This window comes from Strongylocentrotus purpuratus, unplaced genomic scaffold (genome assembly GCF_000002235.5).
Source record: "Strongylocentrotus purpuratus isolate Spur 01 unplaced genomic scaffold, Spur_5.0 spur5_scaffold_18, whole genome shotgun sequence".
Lineage (NCBI taxonomy): Eukaryota > Metazoa > Echinodermata > Echinoidea > Camarodonta > Strongylocentrotidae > Strongylocentrotus > Strongylocentrotus purpuratus.
This window is the reverse complement of record NW_022145603.1, coordinates 33,426,263-33,443,793: the sequence shown is the minus strand read 5'-3', so window position 1 is coordinate 33,443,793 and position 17,531 is coordinate 33,426,263. Positions and strand designations below refer to the sequence as shown.

At 36.7% G+C, this 17,531-nt stretch overlaps 1 long non-coding RNA gene across 2 annotated transcripts in view; it reads left to right on the top strand.

Moving 5' to 3' along the window:
* The first annotated feature begins 17,084 nt into the window (after positions 1-17,084).
* The window catches only part of LOC105438859, a 33,932-nt gene continuing 33,485 nt past the window's right edge, over positions 17,085-17,531 (top strand). The window contains exon 1 of one of the 2 annotated variants that reach the window (XR_971094.2): positions 17,085-17,436. This is a non-coding gene — a long non-coding RNA (uncharacterized LOC105438859). The remainder of the gene's footprint in view (positions 17,437-17,531) is intronic. The other variant, XR_971095.2, reaches the window with a different exon arrangement.

Genomic DNA, 17,531 nt, shown 5'->3' with positions numbered 1-17,531 from the left:
ATCGTTTCAAGACGAGACAATTTAATCCATAAATCACAAAACCAATCTTTATATAATATACTCTATTGACTCGGCAAACTAATATCATCCCGAAAGTAACAGTATCGATGTAAATTAGGAATCATTTTTCGCTGTCATGCCTGGCGAGCCTTCATTTCGTGACACTTTGACCCATTGCAAACTACACATTCACATGGTTGTTGTTGTTGTTGTTGGTAATAGTTTAATGGCGTTCATTCAGTATTGAATATGTACACAATATCTTCAATTTTATAAGAAAATCAGTAATCCATAAGAAAACTGAGAATAAAAATGTTGTAATGACATAATTAATTAGTTAGTAACGCAATTTATTAGGAGTCTCTGGATGGTTTGCAACTTCGTGTTTCTGCTTTTGTATACGTTTAATCTGGTCAGCCCGGTCAATTTGCTTCACGTACCATGTAACGTACGGAAGTCTTTTCTTATAGCACCCAACTATTAATCTTATAATCCCTGAATCCGTGAAAATGTCGCCAAACCTGTGTTAATGGTCCATGAAAATGGTTTTACCGGAATAAAAATATAAAACCATGTCAAGGAGCTTTTAGACATTAAGCGGTTAGTAACCGTATTAGAGATGATAAGAACAGTCACAGGCAATTTAATCCTTTATGTTTTATTAATCCTTTAATCTCGATTAACCTCAGAGGTCCAACCGTCTAAAGAATGGAAAGAAATGCCCAACTTCTATTCCGCTCACACAAATGCTTTATTCAATTCAATTTCGATTTTATTCTCCTTTTTTTCCTGATTATCCCAATAACTTTTCGTAATAGAGCTAAACAGGTTTTTATAGTCTTAAAACTTATGCATAACATATTGGCGAAAAGCATAATGGTAACAAAAATATTGAAAAACCTTGGAGAATAAGGTTTAATACCTCGTTTTTATTTTCAGGTTTTCTGCGTGTATTGACTAGGCTATTAATGGTAACGACCAATTTGATTGTTTGGTATTTAATTGTCTTCGTGTGACTTTATACATAGCTACGAAAATAATAGAGAGTTGATTTAGAATGCATTGTTACGTTAGCACTGTTTGGAAAGTTGGAATGAAATCAAGAATCTTCTATATCTCATGTAGTTGAGGTGTATTTATTAGTGACATTTCGTTTATTAATCAAAATCTAATTCATGAAAGCATTGCATTAGGATTCGTAAATCATTTATCTTAAGAGGTAAGCTAATCTTGAACCACTGTTACTTGTATCAAATAAGTTACGTACAAAGAAGATTGGTTATCTTTATCAAATGATTATTTCCATTTATTCGTTTAATGTTGCTTTCATGTCTTCGTCGTTTTACTGTCCCTAAATAGATGGCTTGTGATCTTTCATAATATGTTTTTTTATAGCCTTCCGAGATGCCAGGTCTTTGTAAACTGTATTCCTTGCATTAGAACATGTACCTACTAATGATAAGAAACACATTTAGCTGTGATAAAGCTTGCTCTACTAGAATTACTTTCACACTTTAGCACGATCAAATACCAAGGGGTGTAACATTGCGGATTACACGCTCAATGTGTTACAGACACAGCGCATACTCGCATGTAACGCCACACATACTGGCGTTCATATACCCACGCACACGCACATCCCTCACCCACCCACGCACACGCACATCTGCGCTCAACGTGTGTGTGCGTGACGCTGAGCACCCATCTTACCCCGACAGCTCCTCGGTATATATATAGTATTCACGTGATCGGCGGTGAATCTGTGAAAGTGATGTATGGTCCTGATAAGATTAGAGCCCAATTTAGGATCTGATCACCGGATTGGTGAGGAAGTGGAGTGCGATAACCTTCCATAGATGAACCTCGAATGGTCGTATGGGTGATCATGATCATGAGCTACCTCCACCCATCAAGGATGCACAAGGGTGTGTTCTAGAACGAGTCTCAGGGTCTTGATGTTTTCTTCTTCATTCGTAGCCGCCCCCCCCCCCCCTCCCCAAAGCCAAATCACATCCTTACAAAAAATAGATACCGCTCCAGCTCCAGGAGTCAAATGATGTTCTAAAGGGGGATGTTCCTTTTTCTCATCACTACCCCCATCTGCATATCGAACAAATCCCCCCCCCCCGCCCCCCCCCCAAAAAAAAAATCACTTTTCCCCTCTCTCTCTCTCTCTCTCTCTCTCTCTCTCTTTCTTGTATTTCTCATTTACCTGTTAGTCTTCTTATTTGTCCTCTATCCTTGATTTCTATCTCGTGTTTCTCTTTTGTATTACCTCTCTCTATCCTCCCTTCACTTCTGTCTTCCTCCCCCTCTCCTCCCTTTCACCTCTCCCCTCCCCCCCCCCCCCCTCTCTCTCTCTCTCTCTCTATATATATATCTCTCTTTCTCCCTCTCTATCTCATGTAGTTTTGACACCTACTTGGTGGTAGACCTACTTGAATGATGTGATGATACGCAAGATAAACATGAGACTGTGTGATGTAAACAAAGCCACAGGCTGTATGTATATCCATGAACATGGATAAGAACATACGTTCCCTCTGTGGCGTATTTATTGACTCCTTCGCAATTCGGTTCTATATAGCTCACGATGGCAATCAGGTACCAACGCATTTAGATGCTACATGTAATTCTTTTCTTTGTTTTAATCATCAAAAATCATTTCTTGATATGCGTTGTATACTTTCAATTTACTTTATCAACAGTTATTAACATGTTAATATTGATTTGAATAAAAATACTAGAAAATACTTGGACACTTCCACTGCTCGAATAAATGCAGTGAATGCTGCAAAAAAATGCTAAGTACATGTTCAGCAGTGTCGAAACTGAACGCTTTTAATACAAAATTTCTATGTTAATCCAAGGCATGCAAACAGTGATATAGTTGATACGAAATAGAAAAGTGTACACCTTCCAAAAACACTTACTCCATTTCTTTTCATAAAAAGTCTTCATTGATGAAAGTGGCGCCATATTTTATCCACCTCCCCTCAATATGTTAAGCGTACATGACTTTCGCTTCGTATGCCCTCAAGCTCCATTCAGCGACATGCGTTGCGCGTGTAGTTTATGGCTGAACTTGGTACCTATTTATTGGTCGGAGAGCTGTGTTCTTGCATTGTACGGCAGTGTGAACGGTGCTAAAGGTATTCCATACTGAGCTCTGATGCTCGGGTGCAATAACTGTTTGTGAACATGCTAAGAGGTGTATATCATCCGTAGACAAGAAAAACAATCCATACATGCCTTGTAATGGCTGAACACCAACCTTATATTTAGCGCATTATACATGCATGTGCGCCCCCATCTCTCTCTCTCCCTCTCATTCCCCCTCTCTCTCTCTCTCCCCCTTTTTATCTCTCCATCTTACCCCTCCAAAGTTTTTCCTCTCTTACAATATACCTAACACCGTTTAAAAAATAAAATCATATACTGAATAGCCTATTCAAATATTTATGATAAGCAAACACTTTAGAAAATACTCCAAATGTTTTTGATATGACTTTGAGTACAAAAATTGTTCAAAATACATGAAATAAGAGATTAAAGGAGAATTTTACATTCCAGAGAGTGTGTAGTCATCATCAAAATACGAGTAACGGTCAGCATCGTTCTCAGACCTATATGTATAGGGATCCAAAGTGATAGCTGATGTAATAATTGTAATCCTTGTTTACCTGTTTTAGAAAGTAATGTACCATCAGAAATGTCCTTCCTTCAGCCTTCTTAAATGATTTTGAAATTAACCCAGCCCTTCACAGAATGCCATTAAAAATATGTAATTTGGAATATAATATCCTCCATATCAACCGATTTCCATGAAAATTATAGATGAGTAACATGTTCACCCATTGTCCAACATCATGGCGTCTTCATAATAGGCACACTTAATTGACGTCAAGCTGTCTAGCAGATTAACTCACTAACAAATTCATTTTATCATATTGGGTTGAGAATAAATCACTTAGAAACTTGTCTTTTGTTATTCTCTCCTTATTGAATGCTATATCAAGCATTATTGAGCGCTATGATCTAATCAGATTTACAAACATCCAGTATGTTGACATTTTACATTACACCTCTCTAGGCATAGCCTTCGTTTAAAGAAACTTGATAATTTTAAAGAAAATTGTGTCTGGAAAAAGAAAAAATATTGTTTTAGCACTAGCGATGTGTATTAATGTTCTCGTCATTACCTCATCCCCCATCCTCCCCCCCCCCCCCATCTCTCTCTCTCTCTATTCTTTTTTTATTATTATTTCCTCCATACTCTTCAATATAGCTCGTATGAGCTGTATTGTCCTCCTTTTCATTGGAATGATATTTTAATTTCCTTTTACTTCGTACTCGTATGTTTGGCTTCCCGGTCCCGAAGTTTTTTTTCTTCTCTCGTCCACTTTGCCAATCTTTAGCATATTCTCCAGTTTTCTAGCAGGGAGGCAAGAATATTTTACCGTCTTGTTGAGTGCAATCAATATATCAGAGCATGAAAGGAGACTACATATTGAACGCAAGCAAGACATTTGACGATTACGATTACTTATGAATCAATGAGTTTAGCGGATTAGTTTTGTGTTGACATTTTGAAAAGAGAAGGCGTGCTCAAGCAATGAAGAGGTTTGTTTACTTTTCGACTTAAACTCCCCATGATGCCCTACAAACCATATTTCATAAACTCTAGATTTCAATGGAGGGTCGAGATTTTTTTCCTCTATTTTACAGTCTACTGGAAGTTTAAATGTTCGAGCAGATGTTTAGACGTTTAAAGGAATTGTCCTAATCCGCTTAGTTACCTTTAATGCCTTTTATCTGTAACAGAATACAGTTTTCTAATTTGTCCTCACTTAATATTGTCCATCCAGAGAGGGGCATCACAGAATTTCACATGACAAAAGGAATTTACTATTACATATTCATGTATATTCACTTTTATAACGAGCCGTTTTACGTCACCTGAGCTAATAATCATGTTACCCCCCCCCCCCCCTTGCCTCTGCGATTCGGATATGGAAAATGATTAAATATGTATTCAATTACCCATAGCCGACAGTGTCAAGAGACTATTGCATTGTATATCTATGTTTCTATTAGAACATGAAACCCTTTAGCATTATTATGATGCTTTAATACGGCATCGGGTCAGAGGGGGAAATGGATCATGGAATAATGGAACACTGTGCCAAGTAATCGAGTCATGTTAATAAATGTGTCACAAATAACAACTTGATTTCTTTCTCTGAGCAATTTATAAAGAGCCAATATTAATTCACAGATAAATGGTAACAAACCTTCGAAATAAGTCATGCTTGAAATTATTCACTTCAAGGTGCTACTGACGTGTTAAGTATGGTATTGTTGAGAATGCCTGTCTGGCTTCTATCATATCATCACGTGATCTACTATCTATTAATCGAGAGATCAGTGTCCCCTATGACAAACACTGCATGGTGATCACTCTGTTCGTAAATATTATTTTAATACTAAACTTCTTTCAATTCTCATTCCGACCAAGCCGCTAGATAAACATATAGGTGCTAATATTGTGTCCTAAAGTACACAAAATCTTTGCGGAAAACATGTCAAGACAATTACATGTAGTTTCTATCCGACTGTGACTAATGCGTATAGATCGGTATATTTTCATTTCTATTTAAAATATTTCCAGCTTAGCATGCAGATTGATTTTGTCAGATAGATTCGGTGATTGACTTCTCTGAATAAAGAAGTGCGAGGGTGACAAATTTTGCTCCTAACCATGATAATTGAGCTTCTCACCTCTGATTCTAACTTACTGAATATCAAAATCATTATCTGTTGTAATATTATCTTACTCTACTTTATTAATTCAAGGAAAGCGTTATTGAACTCGAAGTAACTTGCACTGGTTCTTGTTTATTTGTTTATTTCTTTGTTTGTTTGTTTGATTGTTTGTTTGTTGCTTGCTGCTTATTTGTTTGACTCTGTGTGTGTTTTCACAAATAGCTTACAAAGTCACTGAACGCGTTCATACTTTCTCTTTAAAACAGGATAAACCAGTTTTGAAATAAAATGGTTATGTGGTTAAAGGGATAGTTTAGTTTTGTTTTCAGACCGCAAATGCCTTCAAAGTTCATGGTTATTGCTCTTATTCTTATCTATGACATTTATAGTGCCCTTTTAGAACCTAAAATTGCTATGAAAAAATGTTAGACCTCAAAATGTGTGAAATTTAGCCAATACGATCATACCAATTCGGCTCCACTTAAAAAAAAACACGGTGACCGTTAATTAACTATTTAATTAAAAATAACAATACACGAGCCAGCTAATTGTGGGTAATATAAGCAACATGAAAATGCCAACAAGAAAGCCAACTTTAGCGTTGGCTGAAATACAACATAAAAGGCGTTATTTCGTTTTTTCCAACGGTTTTTTCAAATTTTTCAAAATAGCTAATATTTGTGGTGGTACACAAGTATTAGAAATCGTTATATTTTAGCCGTCTCTAGACCTATTTTGATCAAACAAAGATGATTTTGTCATTTAAATAGTATGTTCTTTCAAATTTGACACTCAGTTTTTCATTATCTCACAAAAAAATATTTTGTGTAGCGCCCTCTGCAACAGAACTCAACTATCCCTTTAAATTCAGAAAAATATATATCTCAACCACCATTATGACCAAGGTTGTATTTACTCTACGGAATGCTTCTAATTGATCTTTGATAGGAAACTCGTGACGAGAAAATTACGTTTTTGACAATTTCCGTTGACCTTGGTTTATAGTATATGGTATATTCTCACCAATAGCTTACCAAGTCACTGATCATGATAATTCTTTTATCATAAAAAAGGATAAACCCGTTTCAAACAATATTGTGATATGCTTAAAGCATCTCCAAACCACCACCACTATGACCACGGTTGCATTTACTATACCGAATGTTTCTAAATGGTCTTTGAAAGGAAACTCGTGACATCAGAATAACGCTTTTGACAATTTCCCTTGACCTTGGTATATTGTGTCACGTTGAAAAGATGAGTCATGAAACAAACCAATATTGTCAGCGGCAAGCTGCCTTCCGGAATCAAAACCACTTTGTCAGTAATCTCTTGAGTGAATCTGGAAAATTCAAAATTTAGCTCGTGAGTAAAGTATGCATGTATAAGGTGTGGGATTTTTGTTCTTCTACATGGATTTAGGATAAGCGAAACATAGGCCTATACCCCCCCCCCCCCAAAAAAAAAGTTTCATTTATCCCTTTCACATACATACACACACACACATTTTGACACCTTTTTTTCACTCTGATCGTGCATGATAGTAAGTTTTAGTATGTTCTTTGTTTTTTGGTCTGTTCTTTTGTTCTCGTTTTCCTGTATGTTTGTTTTAGGGGTAGGCTTTTATATCAGGAATCCCTCCTTTCTGCCTATCCCAAATGCTCTTATAAATTGCCATTGTATTTGTTATCACTTTCTTTGTTTGTATGTTTTAAATGTTAAATGTTTTTATGAAGAGTGTTGAATAAACTTGGAATTTGAATTTGAATTTGAATTTGAATTTGAATTGAATTTGAATTTGAATTTGAATTTGAACACGCACATGCACACGCACACACGCACACACCCTAACTGAGTCATCCCCTCTCCTAGCCGTATGCATGACTATAACAACTGTACGGTATTGTGCTCATAACACGATCGCAAATGTTTTCAAAAATCATGAAGGGCTATTTCAATACCCTATTGTATGTCCCATAGATAGGTGACACATTAGGCTATTAAAAATAGCCTTAGGTTAGATTCTTTGAAAGTGGTTGTAATAGTTCATTTTTCTCTTCTGTTTGACTGATATCGCCACGGCCAATTTTCAAGAATGAAATACAAATAAATATGATAAATTAGGCATATTGGTGGTAAAGTCATGGCATAAAATAAAACAAGTATTATATGCCAATAGCAGAAGAAATTGGTCCCACAAGAATGTGCGTAGCCAAAAATTCAGAATACTAATAATCAAAGAAATAGGAATTTCCTAAGCAAATGTACCGCGGTAAAATTTTTTATCCAACTACATGTTCACCATCATCACTTGAATATGTGGCTTCTATCTGCATGACCTCATTAATGAGACATCGGAAGAGTCAAAGGTCATGAGGGGTTGGGCAAACATCTCCATCAGAGCTGCTATGCCGAAAATGTGCAATCACTAAGATCATTTCACGATCATTACCTTGAATTATGTGTAGTCTCTCATCACACTGAACCACCATGAACCCTATCTCCCACCTCACACCGCGCACACGCCGCGCGCGCATCGCACACACTACTACGCACATCAATAGGAATTCTGACATTCACACATATTGTAACATGAAAAGGCAAGACAAGATGAAATCCCCATAAAACGTTTAAATGTTAAAATAAAATCGATTAAATCCATTGATACGGCTAGTTGATTGAGTAGTTATAAATTTTTGAACGGAATTGTATAGGATGATATAAAATCACAGAGATAAAAGCGGCTCTGAATATAGCAATCTAGTCGGGTCGTATTATTTTGGGGGCATTTTCATGTGGTATGGTACGTAGTTCACCACCGCGATTAAGATATCAAGTTGTCGACAATGTTCATCTTTACTGTCACGTGGTAAGCTTAACCTCTTTGAAAACATGTTACATACAAGAAAATTAGAAGATCAACAAAGAATTCCAATAAAATAGAGACAAAATGTCAAAAAAATGTTTGACTAAAATCTAAAACTGGAATGGCGTCTGTGGAAGTATTTTATCAACCGTTAAAATTCCTTCACCTTTATATCCCGGTTGGAGATCGAAACTCTGTGCAAGGAATCTGTCAGTACCAGGCCTGATTCGCGATTATTTTCGAACGCAATTTCCGATTTAATTTCGGGTATTCAGATTGAGAGAGGTTTTCCCGAGAGAGCGTCCATGTCGATATCAATGATAGTGTGCCGTATGAGAAAGGTTGATCAGCAGTCATGTCATAATCATGTAGCTAGCTGCTCCAATACTCTCCTCCAGTTAATTCTTCCAGCAGATTTCAATTTAACAAAGGTGGAAGAGGAGGGAAACGAAATATGTAAACAAACAAATTCAGTTCTTGTCAGAATCTCTCTCTCTCTCTCTCTCTCTCTCTCTCTCTCTCTCTCTCTCTTTCTCTCTCTCCCTCCCTCTCTCTCTCTCTCTCTTTCTCTCTCTAAGAAAGTTTGGGGGTTTAAACAAAAAACTACAATTGATGCTCTTATTCTAACGTGGAGCAAATATACCGTATATAAATGATGTTTGAATATCCTGTCTGAGTCATTGTAATCAAAAAGAAAAGAAAAATAAGAACAGTTTGTTATTAAATGGCTTCCAATTGTGATTGTTCTATCCCCTCTAGCCTTGGTATGTCTGAATCTCAGGTCTGTCTGTATACCCATCCCATAATCCAACTCTTTCTCAGCATATGAAACCGGTCAAAGAGAAAGAAAGAAAGAAAGAAAGAAAAGGAGAAACAGAGGGGAGAGAGAGAGGCGGATGAGGGACACAGACGGGGCGGATGAGGGGGTTTGCGAAGAGAATGGAGAAAATGGAAAAGGGAGAGGAAATGATAGCTACAATTGAACACAGGGGAAAGAAAGAAACGATGCCCAAAGAAACTGAACATGCTATTATGACATGAGAAGAAAATATAGTTGGATGGAGAACGCCCAATAATCTTTGGCAATGTTCTTTATTCTGTAATTATATCCTTCCATTTTCTCTTACTAAATCCGACGTTCGTAATGAGCACATTCCTTTTGTGTTCTACATCTTAACATGAAGCTAGCTGCAAATTAATTCTAGCATTTGTAACACGATTATCTCCTGTGTTGACATACTATGAACCATCATCATTGTGTAGATCTAAGCTCCACAGCTAATATCATAGCTGATCACCCTCCAAAGAATGTCTTTCTTAGTGCTCTGCTGACGATGCTCATCAAAGCTTCTTTTTCTTTTATCCGCATCAGGCTTAGAATTATCATAAAGAAAGCAGAGATTTAGGCTCCCTATCAAAATATATTGAACAATGCTCTGTATTATGTGTACAATATCTGCGATTCCTTCTGATAAACGATACGTTTGATTTTTTGCCTTGTACGTAAGACATTTCTCTTGTTAACTTGAACATAATCCTCTTCTGTCATATGATAAATCATGCCTAGTAACCTTCCATCTAGATTATCAATTCCAATTTATATAATTCGTTGCAAATCGATTCTTCAAAGTAATGTCATGCCATCAATTTCTAAAGGATTCTACCTTATAATTTTAATTGAGTTTAATGATTAGATTAGAACATTAATTTGAAGATTGAAACTGAAAAAGGAAAAAGGTCAGTCTGCAAACTTAATCGCTGTTTCACATTCACGAAAATGTCTGGGTATTCTTATCAAAATGATTAATATGATATTGGATGTCAAAGTAATTATCTGTCCATTAGACCAAGGCAAGGAGATCTTTTTCTTTTTCTTTTTCTACTCCAGGTCGTTACACAAGCTAGCTCTCCCATAAGTATTAAAATCTTCTGCTTGCCTTCTGACGTACATTCTTAGACAAGCAGATGTGAATAGATTCAAATTAATACAAGTAATAAATGTATTCCTTCATTCCTATCTGTATATGATCAAACAAGAATGAACTTTTCTCAACTGATCAGAATCAGTTCGACATCATTCACACGCTTATGAGCTCAACAGCACCTATAGACAAAATGATTGTTATTTTGAAACATGAATTCAGCATCTGTAATTATATATGTAGAATACACGTTCCTTATTAATATTATTCACTTTATTCAGAGGTTGATACAGTCAGAGTTGAAAGAGGAAAAGACTGAAAATTAACACTTTAGAGGGAGCCTGAAGTATTAAAACCCAAAGTTTGAAATGCGGATTGACTATCATGAATAGAAACTGATAAGTTGGGTTTTGATTGTTTATTTGGAGACAAGAAAATTGGGAAATAAACCGGCATCCGTTGAAGCGAACGTCCCAATCAACGTCAAGTTAGACAAAATTGATTTAGGAAAATGGGACCGTTAGCGGAACTGGCAAAAATCTGATTTATTTGTTTATTTAGCTGCTGACATATTATAATGGCTTTGATGTGCTTTGATTGTGCACGTATCACGATGAATGTTAGATAAAGCACCTCAAGGAAAGAAATAACCGGTCAGTGGCAGTTGAACTCCTCTTGATGGTTGATAACAAAAACATAAATATCCTGATTGACAAATATATAATGAGTTGTTACGGTTACAGCGAATATAATGAGAGGTAATTAAAGCTTTAATTGAAGGAAATGTATACCTCGTGGTGATTATTCTTATCAACATCGTGAAAACACTGACTGACAGGAAATAACAGGGAAAGGCTAGATTATATAATACATAGAAACTGGTTTTGTACTGTGATGTTTTAGAATGATAACAATGATAAGTAGATTACAGATTCTTGGCGAAGATTTCATGCATTGCATTCAGAAATGATGCCTAATGTCCCAAATCTCACATTTTCTAAGCCTAATGCTCTTCCCTCTATTCGATTTCAAAGCTTGAATTCAATCCATACTAAATATACATGTGATATTTCCCTGCGGAGTTACACATTTAGTTTGTCTATTACCAGCTTTATTCCTTTTTATTTGTTCTGATAATTGGTAGATTTATATTGAAAATAACTTCGAAGTTAAGTATTTATTTTGAGATCATGTTAGAGGTTGGATAGCTGACGATTTGCTTTTATGAACACTGATCAAAAGAAGCCCAATAGATCCTAAACGCCAGGAACCGAGTTTAAAGAGAAGGTTGAGTTCTGGGAAGAGGGGAAAAAATAATTTGTGAGCTTTATCATTCTTATTATGCAAGTGTGAAAGAACATCAGATAAGACATGTTCCCTGAAAAGCATGGGCTCTTCAAATGCCTTCATTTATTCTAAATATGTCATGTAACATTTACGCCACTTGTTAGTGTAGTCCCTTATACATCTTTCTGTGTACATGGTTTGTAACTTTACCGAGACTTGGCCAAATTTCTTGTCATTTTGATGATTCCAGAACCTTGCAATACACACAAATTCTAATATGCTAGATGATCAACCTTTTCTGGTCGATTCCACACCGTTTCTTTCACGATGCAATCGCATGACCAGAACTCAACTTCATCTTTAAGTCTGTTTTGTTCTGAATTGGACGGAGCAGTAGGTCAGTGAAATACGGAAACAAACATTGGTGTATTTGGGTCATGTCTGATTCAATGGGAACCTTGGGGTTGTCTATAATAGGAAATGGTTTGATTCCCGCCAGACCTTCGCTTCTAAAGCCCTCGGGCGTATTCGTTTGATATAATTGAGAAATGGACAGAAATGAAAACATCAAAATTGATTCGCTTGTTGTGTGTGTGACACAAAAACACAATGTACGCGCATGCGCGGGACGTGGCGATGTGAAAACATAGATTGATAGCTAGGACCCCATAGGGTTTGGGGAGAATAGGAAGATATCTTGGGGAGATATCTAAGTGGAAGAGAAGTTGCTTTTCTTATTTCCTAATATTCTGTTCCTTAATTTTGTACTCTCTCTCTCTCTCTCTCTCACACACTCTCTTCTCTCATCCTCTTTCTCTTTTCTCTCTCTTTTCTCCTCCCTCCATACTTTCTTTCTCTTCCTCTCTAAACGTTTATAAACCTGGTCAGAGTTTAAAGCTGTTGTGTATAAATCAATTATGTATAAGAGTCCCCCCCCCCCCTCCCCCACTGTTTTGTACCAGTTTATCCATCTGTTCTATTTTGTCTCGCCTCGTGAAATAGATCTCCCTGTTTTGCAGGTAGGATGAAAACAGATCAATAGCTGCGTTTAACCCTTCAGCTACCAAACTCAGAAATAGTATATGATGTTTATATATCGTGTTTAGCTGATGGTAACAAGACGGTTAAGATTCGGTTGATGCTTCTATGCCTTCCATCCTTGCCCAGCGCATATTATAATAAACTAATATAGCGCAACGCCTTGCTATGCCCCCATTTTAAACGTCACTTTCTGGTCCAGATTTTGGCCTGTGGGTGCTTTAAGGCAAGCCGTGAAATGTCATCTAAACATCGTCTAGAGCAAGGACCCATTTTCACCTCAATTTGCTCCGACATAATCGAACATTTTCTGGCGGGAATGGTTCAATCGCCCCGAGCTGATGCTGATTCTATTTGACGGAAATTAGTCTTTCTTTTTTCTCCACGCAGCCTGCTCAAGATGTTCACCTCTTCTTTTGTTGTTTTGCCTATCGCCATGAAACGATGTGATAGCAATGCACTATAGAGATTGAACGGAAATTACAAAATTTGGGACAAATTATGATAACAAAATATAAATGTGATGCACTTATAATTGTTTGTTGTTGTTGTTTTTGTTATTCTTTATATTGCTCGTCGAATAGTAGACACTTTTCCTCACGTTCTCCTGTTACGAACTCTCTCATTCTCATATCTCAATTATTTGGTCTTCTACTTGATGGGCAACAGTTTCGAAATCCCCCCCCCCCCCCCTCATAGAGGCAAAATCAAACAACTAACATCCCCACCAAATGATACTAGCACGCATTCTCAGCTAGGCTCACTAAATTTTTGCTTTCTCTTTCAGAAGTAAAATATGCTCATAGACTGCAATTTTTAAAAGACATTTGACACCGGTGACATGGTTAGCCTTCTTGAAGAAATATTCAGCTTTTTGCAATCACTTGACCTATTGTGGGCAAAGGCAATTAAATAAACTGGTGGGTATCAGTCTACCCTGTATCCTGATTCTTGAAAAGCAGTGGTCCTACTTTGTTTTGTAGTTCATCTTAACACACACGAAACAATCATCATTGAGAAGCAGATAGAAATACTTGATATGATGGTGAAGAGAAACTATTACTGGTTTGTAATATAATATTTTTTTTTCTCTTTAACCTCAATCAGAGGAACTTTATTATTCAAATTGACATTCCTTTTTGTTTCTTTTCCTTCAAATAAACAAATTCAACTCATATACAATCATAAACAAATAAAATATTGCAACGTCCCATTAGTTTGTTCATGAGTACATCTGTTTTCGTTGTCTACATCATCTCAATTAATTTCTGTACCATATTGTTATTTTCTCTTTTAATACTTTTACAGTTTAAATAAAATGTCAACTCATATTTAAGACTACGATATAGAGTTCTCGCATGTGTTCTATTAAATGATTGTAAATTCTTTATGTGGTTTCTATATATTACATACTCAGCAAAATTTATTATTAAATTTACTAAATGACAAATTGAGTTTTCAACTTCATAACCAAGTATTAAAATCTGTTCAGTCATCTGAATATTTAGACCACATAAATTGAAGATTACACCTGAAACAATTCTCCAAAACAATCTTACGTTTTCACACTCCAACATCATATGCTTAGTGGTTTCTAGCGTATTACATATCTCACATGTATTATAATCTAAGATCTTCCATTTGCATAAATTGTATCGTGATGGTAAAATCATATGCAAAAGTTTAAAGTTAAATTCTCTGATTTTATTATTCCGTACAACATGAAATTTAAACTGTAAAACAGATGACCAATTAAAATCCGCATGTAAGTGTAGTCGTTGTTGCCATGCGTTTAAAATATATGGTTTTTTCTTATTTTTTTGCACAATCAGTGAATATATTATTTTCGTATTAAGTTTTGACAAATCTATCATATCCCCTGTCGAAATCTCAATGGTCTGTAAATCAATTACTTCATCACGTTCTACATCTTGTGATTTACGCAACCATACCAAGGGGAAAGCCTTTTTCAACATAGCAAACTTAAAAGCAAATAACATTTTGGGTAACCCATATCTTTGGGCAGTTTCGTCAGAGTTTTTCCATCGACCGTCATTAAGAACATGGTGTACTCTTTTTATTCCTCCTCTCTCCCACACCTTAAAATGAAGCATTCGGTTCCTTATTTTAATATTACTATTATTCCATAGTATCGTTCTCATTATGTTATTCGTCCCCTCAATATTTACATATTTTAGTTCAGACCATGTACAAAGCAAATCAAAGTAAAAATATGGCAAATTTGCTGTTTTACATAATTTTTCCATGTCTTTCTTGCTTGTAATATAATATGTGTCAGTTCATATTCCCATGTATTTCATAGCAGCATTGCTAACAAATCAAACCTAGTGGCCCGAATTCACAAAGGAGGTTTGTCGACAAACCTACAGTGTAGGTTTATGTGCGTCATATGACACGTTTCGACGCGTTTTTACAAACCAAGTTTTTTTTTTAAACTCGTCATATGACGCACATAAACCTAGGTTTGTCGACAAACCTCCTTTGTGAATTCGGGCCAAGTGAGTTGATCGACAGGGAAAGTTCGTTAACCCCTATGTCATCCCTCAATCACGAATCTGTGAATGACGTCCAATCTCTCTTCCATCAGATCACTGTCTGACTCACACGTCTCTCCCACCCGCGCGCAAGAATGACTTTCTGAAATTCGAAGCTTGCCGAGATCTCACTCGTCCTAGATGAATCCATATGATAAAACCTGAATAACAAGTCTTCAACATGACAGCCACTCAACGTACTCGAGGGACGCAATATGGATGTGGAAGGTTTACAAAAAGCTTTAACTTTAAATAAACCATGAATGTTTAGTGTTACATTTACTTTACTTCACCAGTGTTAGAACCAGTGTTCATTGGGGCACAAGCGTCCCTTTATTCCCAACATTACAAAATTAAAATGCTATAACATAGAAAATGTCTTGTCGTACCCCCACATTCCTCCTCCGCAGGCATAGTATAGAAACTCGTGTTGTTCTTGTTGTGTTTGATGTTTTAGTTGTTGTTTCATTTTTGTTCGACTAATAATTATTATCGTTAGCGATAGTGGTGGTTATTTTACCTGACAAGTAAGAAAGCAAAAAATGCTTTTTAGTAAGCAACTAGAAGACCGACGGCTTAAGGTCCTCTCCGAGAGACCTGGTAATGAGGATTAACGCCTTACCAAAAGGCGCTAGCGCATCGACTTGGTTTCGAACCCGGGTCACCGGATTGCGAGACCACTGTTCTATGTTTTTAAAGAACCATGTTCACCTCTCTCACGCCCCCTTGCTCTCTGCATTCACTCTCTGTGTTATATTTTCTATTTTGATTGATAGAACGGTTAACGAGTCGTACTTGTCACGTACCGCAAACCTCTCCTTTTGACCACAAGGGTCGTTGTAATACGTTACCCTGGTAACGTATAAGTACTGACCTGGGCGGTGCCTGGATAGAGTGGTTCCCTCTCATCGGGTAGTAACCTTCCTTCAGGAGGGTTCTATTGTCTCCATTACATTGTATCATCATGGTCATCATCAGTTTAAAAGAATCTTTGCACTTTGAATTTCTCGTTGCCTCGTTAAACCCGCGCGATTTCACACGTACTCAAATTATTGAGGAATTCGTTTGTAATTATATTGGTAGTTAGCGATTAAATGTGAATCATTTCTTTTTACACAATCAATAAAGTTGTGGCTTTGGTATAAAGGGCTTTCTCTCATACTTGCTAATGATCACTCTGTCTCTGACACAGGGTATAGAGGCACGTAACACTCCCGCCCCCCCCCCTTTCCGGAAAAACACATTTATATATTTTTGACTCATTAAGTAACGAGAGAGAATAATGAATAATCATCCGAAGTATGGCCCCAACAACATTTTATGCCCGAAAGGTTCCTGAGGATCTACTTCTTCTTTTCTTCTTCTTCTTCTTCTTCTTCTTCTTCTTCTTCTTCTTCTTCTTCTTCTTCTTCTTCTTCTTCTCTCTTCTCATTCTTCTTATATGGGCATAGTGCCTGTCAGATTTAATTTAGTAAACATGACCCCCAAATAGATATTCTGATAGCCCCCATTTCACTGGTCAGAGATATTTCGCATTATTGTGCCTCGCTCTCACAGCCCCCCCCCCCCCCCCCCAACCTTCCACTAATTCCTCCCGCCCTGCAATGGGTTCTAAATCCGCCACTGCGATACACACTGTAAAGGCGCTTTATTTACCGAGAGAGCACACAGTATTAAACATTAGCTTTGAAGTGGAGTACGTTTAGGCCGTTCGGGTTCTGCGTTGCATTGACGTCGATCTCTCATTTAGGTGCTGAGCGCTCTACCAGCACGGAGCATAATACATCGAGCTGAGAGCTCCTGCGATCATTACATAGAGCTAGGGAAAATAAAAGTCTTCATGGATTTCGAGTTTTTGCTTTGATTAAATCGTGGAAAATATTTACCTATCGTTCAATTATTTCATTTTGATTCGAATGGGCCATTGCAACAACTGTTTCTCTTTAAGAATTAACTTCATTCCTTTTGGACGACTCTATTATTGCTTCGATTTTGTCATCAGGTGAGTTTCTTTAAAGTACTTGTTTTATTTATAGTTATCATATTTTGTATTTTTATATCATATTCTGTTCTCAGTAACTGTGTTAACTTATTATG